This window comes from Hyaena hyaena, unplaced genomic scaffold (assembly GCF_003009895.1).
Source record: "Hyaena hyaena isolate Hyena2069 unplaced genomic scaffold, ASM300989v1 scaffold_1542, whole genome shotgun sequence".
In the NCBI taxonomy this organism is placed as follows: Eukaryota; Metazoa; Chordata; class Mammalia; order Carnivora; family Hyaenidae; genus Hyaena; species Hyaena hyaena.
Genome location: NW_024082170.1, coordinates 162,870 through 174,884, shown reverse-complemented (window position 1 = coordinate 174,884; position 12,015 = coordinate 162,870). Strand labels below are relative to the sequence as shown.

The 12,015-nt window shown below is 42.7% G+C and overlaps 1 long non-coding RNA gene across 1 annotated transcript; it reads right to left on the bottom strand.

The window, feature by feature from the left end:
- Window positions 1–6,286: 6,286 nt before the first annotated feature.
- On the bottom strand, window positions 6,287–9,068 carry LOC120225908. Its single transcript, XR_005526899.1, has 2 exons — window positions 8,856–9,068; window positions 6,287–6,467 (listed from the first exon to the last, which is right to left on the bottom strand). It is a non-coding gene; the product is annotated as an uncharacterized LOC120225908 (long non-coding RNA).
- Between the last annotated feature and the right edge of the window lie 2,947 nt (window positions 9,069–12,015).

The following is a 12,015-nucleotide window of genomic DNA, read 5'->3' as shown; positions in this document are numbered from 1 at the left end:
GTCAGCACAGAGCCCAACGCGGGGCTCAAACTTGTGAACTGTGAGATCATGACCGGAGCTAAAGTCAGATGCTTAACTGAATGAGCCACCCAGGCGCCCCAAAAGAAAACACTTCTTTATAAAAACTTGTTTATGAATGATCTCATTCACATTTTTTTCATAGAATTTCAAAGCAGGCAAAGGCATCATTCCATTTCACTGAATTTATGGCTTGCAAACAGTACTATACTCTGAAGCCTTAGGGATTTTCTAGAGTCCTCGGGGGGACAGGGAATGGAGGCTGCAAATGGTGGCCTTCAGCTACTAACACACACACACACACACACACACACACACTCACACATATAGATACACAAACACACATACCCAGACACCTCCCTGCCAACCCTGGCTTTCGGCATTGGCTTTTTCTGTTTCACAAATTAGAATTAAATGTAAGACTGTTTGAGCAGTGTTTCAGGACTAAAACATGTTTAAAGGCTATTCCAACTCCATTTTGATTCTGTCCCCACACCAACGACGCGACTTGCCAAAGGCCATGCTTCAGTAGCAGAACCCAGAGAACACTGGGTGTCTTGCCCTGTATTACATGGCCCCTTTTGAACCCCAGGCGTCCCCTCATCTTGTGCACATATCACATATTCCCTCAGCTGGGAAGTCAGAAGCAGCCAGCAACAGAGGGAAAGCGATGAACACACCGCACCCTACACCAGCTTTCGTATTTATTTCCACTTAAATGTTTATATTTACCTTTTAATACCATATACAGGTGTAATGACATAGTCTTCTAGCTTCCTTAAGAAGGATAACTTTTGTAGGACATTATCTGAATATGCAAGATAGTTTCAGCTACTTTCCTCAAGATAAAAAGATCCCCAAACTAATTAACAAAATGACATTTATTACAGCCAGTAAAGTGTAACACTAAAGTCACCAAGTACAAAATAGTTTAAATGAGTCACTTCACCCACCCAATTAAGAGCTGACCCACAAGATCCAAGAAGATGATAGTTCAAAGTAGGCAGAAGGGTCACTCATTCCGTAGGAACCAAGCCACAGAGGCACATCCCCCAAGGAAACAGTTCACCGCCATTCTCCCCTGCAGAGATGAATTGAAGACAGACAGCTACGGACCCAGAGAGGGCAAAGGGAAAGCCACCCCACTGGGTTGTTAGTTACTGTCACACACTGGAAAATGGCAATGGCAATGAAATAACAACCTGACATAGTCTACCAGACCCCCAACCAGACTTTTTCACATTTCTCCTGCTAACAAGGACCTTCCCTTCTCTGAGTGCCTAGTCTTTCTTTTTTTTTTTTTTTTGGATTGGCCCTAGTATCACTCATGTTAGCTCTGAATCACACACTCCTGGTGCTCTGGCTTAATTATTTCCTTGTGTGGGATGTGTCTTCTCATCTAGATCATAAGCCCAGGAGGGCAGGGTCCCATCTTATAGGGTGTCTTGTCAAGCTTATACAATGAATTAATTAGTAGGCAGCCAAAGGATATTATTGGCTATCCACCGTGCACTAGGCGCTGTGCTAAGCGTAGAGAATACAGGCGTGATGGCTAGTTTTCTGGGTCAACTTGGCTAGGCTATCGTACCAAGTTACTGAATCAAACACTAACCTAGATGTTGCTATGAAGGTATTTTGTAGATGTGGTGAATGTCTACGATCAGTTGACTCTAAGTAAAGGAGAGTGCTGTCAATGATGGGGGTCAGTCTTACCCAATCAGTTGAAAGGTCTAAAAAGCAAAACTGAGTTTTCCCTGAGAAAGGAGAAATTCTTCGTCAAGACTAGGGTATCAACTCTTGCTTAAAGTCTCTAGTCTGCCATCCTGCCTGATTGATTTTACGCTTGACAGCCCCTGGGAGCTAATCCCTTGAAATAAATCATATTATATACGTGCACGTGTGTCATATATACGTGTCATCTATTGTACATACCACACACACACACATATACCTGTGCATATATACATACCCTGCTGGTTTGGTTCTGTTTCTCTGGAGAACCTGAGCTAGCACAAGAGCTGAACAGACGTCAAGATTCTGTTATCATGAAACTTACATCCTTCTTGGGGAAAACTAGTAATCACTTAAACACACCACTAATTGAAAGAAACACAGTGAGTGACGAAGTTGCATAGAAAATAAAGCAAGAAGATATGATTGCAAGAGGCAGGATGCTGCACTGAGACCACGCAGTCTGGGAAGGCTTCGCTCAAACAGTGACATTTAAACTGAAACAGGAGACGATACTCTCATTACTTCTTTTGTTCCTTTCTAGCGCGTGTATAAAGTGATTTACATAGTATGCACTCAATAAATTATTTTGAATAATAATGAGCAGATTAATAATATGTACTTAGGGAAGACTGGCCATTCTAATTTTAGGTAACTAAGAAACAAGCCAAGTTTAGGACCTTAATGAGAAGAAAGTCTTTCCTGAAAGCTGAAATTACATCAACCTGGAGCTGGAGACTCTTGTTTCTGAGTTGATTAAAGAATGGAGATGACTGATTAAGTCGTTCTGGGTATGCAGTGCCTTTTACCTGCACTAATGGGAAAACAATATAGATATAACACAGTTGGTTGACAAAGTACAAAGTACAAAGCAGACACTATTCTGCCTCTTCTTACCTCCATCTTCCTCTCCTTTCCTTCAAAGCACATCAACACGTACCCACCCTACTATTTATCAGGGAGAAAAGATCCCATATTTCATCTTTCTTGTCCATGATTCCTACTATCTGACTGATCACATTTACTATCTGTTTACTCAATAGTTGTGTGTGTGTGTGTGTGTGTGTGTGTGTGTGTGTGTGTGTGTGTTTGCATGCGTGTCTATAAGGGAAGGGGGCAGATGGAGAGAAAGTTGAGATTCCTTGAAACCTTAACCCAAGAGATGTGTTTGTCATCCCAGAGCTGTACGTCATATTAATTAGGGAAGATCTAATGGCCAGATGACCATTTCAGATGGACCAGCAAGGTCCAGTTCTGTCGCTCAAGGAATGAAGACTCGAAGTTTATGTTCTTGGCACATGAGAGAATATGCTAAGTGAGGGGCTCCTGAGGGGCTCACTTGGTTAAGTGTTCGACTTCAGCTCAAATCATGATCTCACAGTCTGTGGGTTCAAGCCCCGCATCCGGCTCTGTGCTGACAGCTCAGACCCTGGAGCCTGCTTCAGATCCTGTCTCCCTCTCTCTCTGCCCCTCCCCACCCCCACTCATGCTCTCAAAAATAAACATTTAAAAATTTTTTATAAAGAATATGCTCAGTGAATATATATATGGGGCCAGGTAAGGTGCGGGCTTCTTTAAATGTTCAAAAAGCTTCTAGTGGAGAAACCATGTCTTAAAACAATGACTCCACCTATTGAGAGGGATTAACCGATGTGCTGTCTGTCCCTCTGCAGGATGCCAATAAGACTTTTCCTTCCTGTCTTCAGCTGTGATGCAAAATGCATGAGCTAAGGCTGATGCTCTGAACAGAGAAGGTACGTTGGAACATATTCAAGAAGACTCTCATAGGCAGTAGAGGTTGACCGGAACAGGGAGTGTGTGAAGAGATAAGAGGGGTGCTGAAGACTTAATTAACACCTAAGCTCTGAGAAACAGACAAAATACTGTGCCCAACGGGCTTGAACAAGATTTCCCGAGTAGCAGGGCTATGTTTTGGGGCGAGTTCATAGGTGACAGATTCAAAGATTTTTTTTCAGCAAAGAAGAGAGGAAGGGGAATGATAAGTTAAGCAGAGATAATAACACATGGAGAGCCAGGTATCATAAATTTTTAGAATTAAAATGGACCCAGAAATAACCGTTTCTCATCTTCATTATTTAAATGATGAACTTGAAGGGCCAAAAGAACACATTTTCCCTGAAAAAAATCCCACCTTGCTTCTCCATGAATAGGTACTTCTATTCTCCAGGTGGAGGAAACCCAAGCCTATGAACAGATTCTTGAGAGGAAACCATCTCTACAGAGTTTGCCCAAGGCCCTGGTTTTCAATGGTATCCTAGCAAGAGACCATTTATAAATGAAACCCTGTGTTTTTGCATTTCATGTGTCAGCCTCTCATGGTCCGACCTATTCACACCGATTTAAGCTGTCAACATAATAATAATGCCAACGGTCGGGATTTATGAATGGTAGTTCAAGGAAAGATGTTCCACTTCCCCGTGTGAAGACAAGGCTTCTGATGATGTGCCATGTGCATCACTACACACCCTTTTTGACCCAAATGCGCAGACACATGCACACATGCACACACACCCTTTGAAGGCTCAAGCTACCTACTCACCCTCCCATTTGCTCTGGTCTTTTGGAGTTTCTCCATCTTTTGTGGGCTCTCATGTCCCAGATAAATTTGATGGGCTGTCCCTGTTCTGGTTGTCCCTGATTTTTAGGTGAATCTACTTGGAGAATAATGTTCTGAATAATGTTTACTTTGTTTTCTGAATGTCGACCCTTGATCAAATTTCCCATGGCCGCCTACTCTGTTCAGAAATGCCCTTGCCATGCCCCTGTCTGAATTTTTTAAAGTTTTTTTTTAAGTTTATTGATTTATTTGAGAGAGCGAGAGAGAGTGGGGAAGGGACACAGAGAGAGAGAGAGAGAGACAGAGAGGATTCCAAGCAGGCTCCCCGCTCTCAGCACAGAGCCCCACACGGGGCTTGGACTCACGAGCTGTGAGTCATGAGCTCAGCTGAAACCAAAAGCCAGACGCTTAACCAAGCGAGCCACTCAGATGCCCCAGCCCCTGTCTGAACTTGATTTCAGATGGCTTCCCACCTCCGCCATCTTGCCTGGGGTCTTTCCCACTAACGGCCTTCCATTGTGAAAGGGATCACACACACAGGCCTGCAGCCCCCGCTCTCTTGCTCTGGCCCTGGCCCCCTCTGCCTGTGAGGCTGCTGCACAGGTGTGGGAGGCAAAGCAGAAAGTATAACTTAAACCAATATTCTGAACAGAATCATGGCTTGTAGGTAATTCATGCGTTTATTAATTGTTTGTTTTCTCCTGCTCTGGGTGACATATTAGCCACCACTGAGTCTTTAACCATAATAAACTGACAGACAAAGTGACAGTGGAAACAGGTCCTTGATTAAAAATCTATGCCCTGCAAACCTGCAAATTAGATAATCAGAGGAGATGGAATGGAGTTTCTCAGCAAACATACAATTGCCATAGACCTCTCAGAAAATAAAGAGCCACAGGTCTGAAGAATCTCAGATAACTGATGCTTGGAAAAGTACAAAAATGTGCTTTAAAATGACTCTGGTATCAGAGATCCATGTAAAGCCTTAAAAACAGCTTTAAATATCTGGTCCTAAAGATTGCCAAATGGCTAGCTTGAGCACTTGTTTCTGGCCCCTTCCCTCCTCTGCCCCTCCGGAACTGAACAAGGTTTTAGCACCTTGTTGACAGAGCCAAGAAGTGAATGATCGACACTAATGGGATTTTTAATCTTCAACCTAATTAACTTTGTTAAAATTAAGGCTTACTAGGAAGAATCAGCACAAAGAAATTAATTAAAGCAACGGAATTTTTGCTGGATTTAACAGCTGAGTACTGACTACAGCTATAATGCGCACAGAGACAGATATTTTAAATTCATTTCCATTTTTCTCTTGTGTGCTTTCGTGTCTCCATTTTCAAAAGAGCCTATTTTCCCAAAGCAAAGAGCGCCCATCTTTGCCGTCGGTGCAGGGTATGCCGTACCACAGAGGAGACCCCTTGTCTGTCAACACCATACACCCTCGACCTTGTGGGACCGAGTTTGCCTGGAACCCGGCAGGGTGTCTGACATATGGTAAGTATTTGATACATGTTTGTGGAAAGAAGAATGTGTGAATGAATGAGTAATTATAACTTTAAAAAAATCAGTGGTAATAAATGATGGCATTGAAGGTCCAGCTTCTTTCCTCCTCACCTTGTGGTTATTATGTGAAAGAAAAAAAAAAAAAAGCAAAGATAAAGTGGACTGAGCTCTTTTGTCCTTGAAGAAACCAAGTTGATCTATGTAATATTATGTAATAAGCGGCAGAATCTTTCATAGTAGCCTAGCTCTGAGTAGACCCACTACCAATGAAAATCCATGTACATCGGAAGTGCTATTAGTGAAAAAGAAAGCAATTCCTTCGTTTTGGATCATAGAGGAATGAAATATTTTCGATGAGTCAGCCTCATATAGCTTCAACTATTACAAAATGTTCAGGATCGCAACACTTATAAATTTTATCACAAATTTCCCTGACTCGATATCACTGCACAATGATCATAATTTAAAGACTTTTTTTAATGACTGGAGGTCTTAAAATAGTAACTATTAGATGGTGTTCTGTACAACACAGGTAGTTTCGATCCCCTGAGTTTCACAGGGCTCCTTGTCTGCATTCTCTCTGATTTCTTTAAATTTGGCAGTGTGGACCACTTTACCTCTATCTTCACTCCAAACTCTGCGAAAAGTAAGTAAATAAGAGCGGTAATTCACAAAGTCTCTATAGCATCGTTTTTATCACTTTTATTCTTTAACTATTTAAAAAAAATGATCTACATTCTGGTCCTAAAGAATGCCAAATGGCTAGCTTGAGCACCAAATGGCTAGCTCAGAGTCACCAGCAGTGGCAGACTCTGAACATATATACAAGGAACAAAATACAGTCCTTCCTCTGAAGATGTGAAGCGAAGACAAGAAGGTTACACAAACTCCAACAAAGTAACAACGGCTATACAAGGGTGTCCTCAGACGGGCCGCAGGGCAGAGAGAAGACAGTAGGGAGCTGCTGGGGGAGGAAGGGCACTGGTACCCCGGAGGCTAAGCAAACTTTTGGCAGACGGAGTAGGGGACGAGACGGAATCAACCCAAACCAAGCACAGGGACAGAAATTGGCTGGGGGAGGATGGAGGATGATGTTAAGGATAGAGAGGGCAGCCTGGTGTCTGGAAGCCAGCTAGAAAGATCTGGAACAGACTGGAAAGGTAAAGTCACTAAAGGTATTTCATTAGGTGTAGAATGGATTATTTTAAAAATCCTGGCACCACAGTGAAAAATAAGAGTGAGAAAAGACTTAAAAAGGCAGAGAAACCCTGGAAATCCTCTACCAGGTCACGTTAGTGAAAGAGTGAGTACATGGGCAACACGGACAGTGGGCAGGCAGGCGCCTTCACTGTCCCTTGCCTCTATCCGTTGGCATTTCCCAACCCTCTCATTTGGTCAAAGCAACACTGGGTCCCGTCTCTACCTGCAGCCTGGAAGAAACATACACATCATACCTCCACTTACCGGTCGGCTACTCCCCAGTTGCTGGCCAGCGAAACCAAGGAGTTAGGTTGTAAAGTGATGCTGGGCCAGCAAACAAGCCAGGGAGGCGGATGCGCCAGGGACAGAATGCAGACAAAGGCAAGGGGCTGGTGTGGGCTGATTAGTAACGTGAGATAGGAAGACCACTGTCCTTTCAGGCAAAGGGGGGAAGGGGGTGCTTGGCTGGTTCAGTCAGTTAACTGTCCAACTCTTGATTTCAGCTCACGTCATGATCTCTCAGTTCATGAGATGGAGCCCCCCATGGGCCTCCGGTGCTGATAGCGTGAAGCCTGCTTGGGATTCTCTGTCCCTCTCTGTCTGCCCCTCCCCGGCTCATGCTCTCTCTCTCTCTCTCTCTCTCTCTCTCTCTCTCTCTCAAAACTAATAAATAAAATTTTTTTACAAAGGCAAAGAGGGGCAGGTAAGCAAGGTAGGTCCAGGCAGACAAGCCTAGAATGTCATTTAAATAAAAGGATTGCACCAGGGTAGAGTGATGACAGAGATTCACACTCAGGGAGTAGTCAAGCAATCTCACACAGATCAGGGTCTAGACAGAAGTGTCAGTTCGGGCCACCAAGCACTCCCAGGGCCTGCGTGAGGAGAACCCTGGTTTTGAGTTTGGGTAGGCCTCGGTCCGCAGGTGAAAGCAGATAGTCAAGTGCGACGGCAGATCAAGAGCAGAATGGTGGAGCCATGCACGCTGGGCACCGGCAGTAAGGTGGCCACTCCACAGAGAGTTGAAAAACAATGATGAAACTGTTAAAAGTAAGTCTGTTTCTACTATCACCAAGTCCCAACGTTTTTCAACAATATTGTGCAAGCTAGCAAATTTTCTTACATTTTCTTTTACGAACATGGTCTTCTGCAAGAAAGTTAAATTACAAAAACGAGTTATACAGCTGTCTTTCCTGACACAGCCAGACTCAGCTACATGCATTTATTTCAAGAGCGCAATTCTTAACTGCTGGCAGGTATATAAACTCACTCTGAATGTAATTCATGTTTGCTAAGCTCGGTGGACCTACATAGTCCTTTACGGAAACAGTGGATTCTAAAGAAATATGATGGCACAATGACTGTAATGATGAAGAAAGGCAGCCAGTCACATTTCTGTCATTCTCTGTGACCCTCTGGGATTTTTATTTCTGCTTAAAATCTTAAACGACGAAACCATGCAAACTGCAAGACCTAGTATGTTTGTTCGCGAAATGTGAATTTTAGTTCACACGTGAAGTGTTTTGCTGATTTTTGGATAATACTTATTAAATTGAATTTCTTTATTCATCTAAAACTAAAATATTGAAAAAAGGCTTATTACTGATTCCTTATCACTTATCATTAAACAATACTGTCATATAGAGAAAGGAGTGTTAAAAAATCCCCTCTGGGTGTTAAACACACTAGATAGCACACTGGGACAGAGAACACGGCAGCTCCTGAGAGGACACGCTAGAAACTTCCAGGCATGAACCCAGGATCACCCACCATATTACATATGTAGGTCTTGACTAAGGGTGGATACGGTTTTCCTGCGGAGACTTACCGAACAGTGGCATTTTCGCATGGCTCCAAGGCCGACCCTTAGAGGTCTGTGAGATGTTGTATTCTTCCACTTCACGGGGTGATACATCATGGGCAGGATCCCTCATTTATCAGAATCACTCCACTAAGGAAGGCTAAACGGGGAGCTCCTGGACGGCAGGGATTATATATTTCATTTTCAACCCTCAGGACAATCAGCACATGGAATAACTCACTTCTAAGTGCTGACGGAATGAACAAACAATGAATAGATTTCAAATAAAATGAAGGTCTTTTAGCATGATAATTCATATCTTCCAATTTATCCAATTCGTCTATTGGTTGCCTTCAGTTTTATATGGATTCTTTTCTTACTCATTTGTTAATAAATATGTATTGTTGTCCACTTTATGGAGCCACTATTTTAAGTACTGGGAATATAAGAATTGAATAAACACAGTGATTAGTCTTGTGAGTAAATTGCTTCTTTTTTTTTTTTAATGTCTATTTATCTTTGAGAGAGAGAGAGAGAGGGAAAGGGGCAGAGAGAGAGAGGGAGACACAGAATCTGAAGCAGGTTCCAGGCTCCGAGCTGTCAGCACAGAGCCTGACGCGGGGCTCAAACTCACAAACCCATTGGATCATGACCTGGGCTGAAGTCGGACGCTTAACCGACGGAGCCACCCAGGCATCCCTTGTGAGTAAACTGCTTCTTGATCACTGAAAAACACGATACAACATCGTGAGCGTGACACAGCCATTGCACCTGCCTGCGCTTGCGAAGCGACCTTGCCTAGCATTTAGGAAATAGGGACTAAATGGAATTCTCTTCTGAATCACACTGAGTGACATGGGTCTTACACAGTGTGAGACCATCCAATGCAGAAACTTCAAAGAACCTCTTCAGAGATTTATCGTTGAACTGAAATTTTGTCCTACTAATTACAAGGGACAGTCACATTGGGTTTGGACTCGGGGCTTGTACTCTCTCATTAAATTTACCACCTGGCATGTAGTAGACCCTCAATAAATATTTATTAAATGAATTAATCATATAATACCCATAATGGCTCATTTGTGATATATTAATAATATATAAAATTCTCAGTAATTTATTATCTACTGCAACCTGATTTCCCTTACACTCTTAATTCAGTCTTAAATGGCCGTTCACTCCCGTTTTCTTTTCCTACTTCACTGCATTAAAACACTGCTTTCTTCCCCCAGCTTGTGATTTAAATATGCTAGCAGAAATTCCTATTAATTCCATTCCAAGTATTTGCACAGAACTGATCCACCATAGCCGTCTGCTAATGATGCATCTGTCATTTTATTGACACCGCTAAACAGCTTTATTCTCTTTTCTAATTAAGAGACAAAACTGGTATTGTCAGCTGATGAACCGACATTTGGGGGCTTTTGTTCTAACGTAAAAGGCAGCACATTAGGGTGCTAAAACAAAAACTCAGGAATGTTAACAGGAAAGCCCACTAGACAAAATATATTTACATGTACGATTTGAATTAAGCTTGTTATAAGCCTAATGCACATACAATATTTTGAGTTACAGGGGAAAAAATATACACTCATGGCAAAATATATTCAAAACAAAAAGTGGTGCTTCCTACCCTAACTGGCCATTAAAATTCGGAACAAAGCAGTCTCATGTGCTCTCCGGACAATCAAACAACCTAAGGAAAAAAATTAAGCCTTGAAAGCTGGCCAAACTGATAAGCTGTCGGAGAGATAATAGTAATGTTTAAATAACAGCTAAGTCAGAACGAAGAGTTCTTACAGAAAAACCATAGAAATGAGGTAAATAGCACATTTTTAAAGGCTAAAAAAGCAATGATTTCCTGATGATTATATTAGCCAATTGCCAGAGAAATGACAATTACATACAAGTATAGGGCTAACAACTCACCAGAACGTTCTCAAGCAACTGAGGAGGACAAGCCATAAAAACTCTATCACCATCACATTAAAAATCTAATCTAAAATCATTGCATGTCAGAAAATTAAGGATTCATCAAAATATTCCCAAAGGTTATGTGCTGAAAGGAATGCGTAAGAAGGAGCCACGCTCTTTGATTTCTTTATACAGAAATATATCGTAGGATCTACATTTTAAAATAAACTAAATATAAAATCTGGTCTGCCAAATGAGATCATTGTTATACAGCCGTTAGCATACATTCTGGCACACAGAAAGTGTCTGATAATGTTAGCTGCTCTTATTATCGTTATTACTACTGTGGTGTCAGAATCAGCTCATTGCTTTCCGTGGTTCCTTCCCAAGGTGTAAAAGAACCCCAGAAGAATTTCTTGTGGCTAAACCATAAAATAATTTCAGCTATTTCTGTTTCTACCCTTCTTTGTACATATTTTTGCTCTGGTTTGACACACTGGTTCCAAGTTCTTGTCTTTTACGTGAATTCACCCTCTCTGCCTAAAAGCTTAGGACTGCGGCTCTGATCCGTTTGTCTTGCTTTTCAGGCTCCTATCGCCCCAACTTTGCCTTTCACGTCACTCTCGGAACCATGAGCAAACTCTCAGGGCTGATTCCCGCCTGCTGAGAAGCAGAGCTTGGGTACGCTGCTTATGAGCGATGATCGTTTCATTAAGCCTGTGCCCTGCATGTGCCAAGATAAGGGTCCACCAGCGGCCCTGCCCTAAGCCCCTAAAGGGTCAGACCTTGGTCTTCCACCCACAGGACCTTAAAAGGTCACAGTCTAGCTGGATTTTATGTAGCATTGATTCTTTAACCCGAGAAAAGTCATTAAGAGAAAAGAAGGTCCTGATCGAAAAACTTCTGTGACAACGAAACCACCTCGTTAGTTACAAACCGAACGCTGGCTCAGCTGCCATACTGCAGTGGCCCCCGTGATCCAGTGACGACTCCTGCACCGTCCTCACGGGAGCCACCATGTGCAAGATGGTCCGGTCGGGTTTCAGCTTGGTCCGGGAGGGGTATCTCACCTATGCTGAGTCAAGCTGAGCCTTTTCCCTGCAATATTTTGGCCAAGACAACAAGTACGCACATGCGTTATTCAGTGCAGAGCAAACCCATGTGTACACATCGCGGTCACACAACCACTGCTAGGGACTGGTCTATCCACAGAGAAACAGAGTACACGCTCTGGGGTAGAGAGTATACACAGTGACTATCTGGTGTGCAAAAT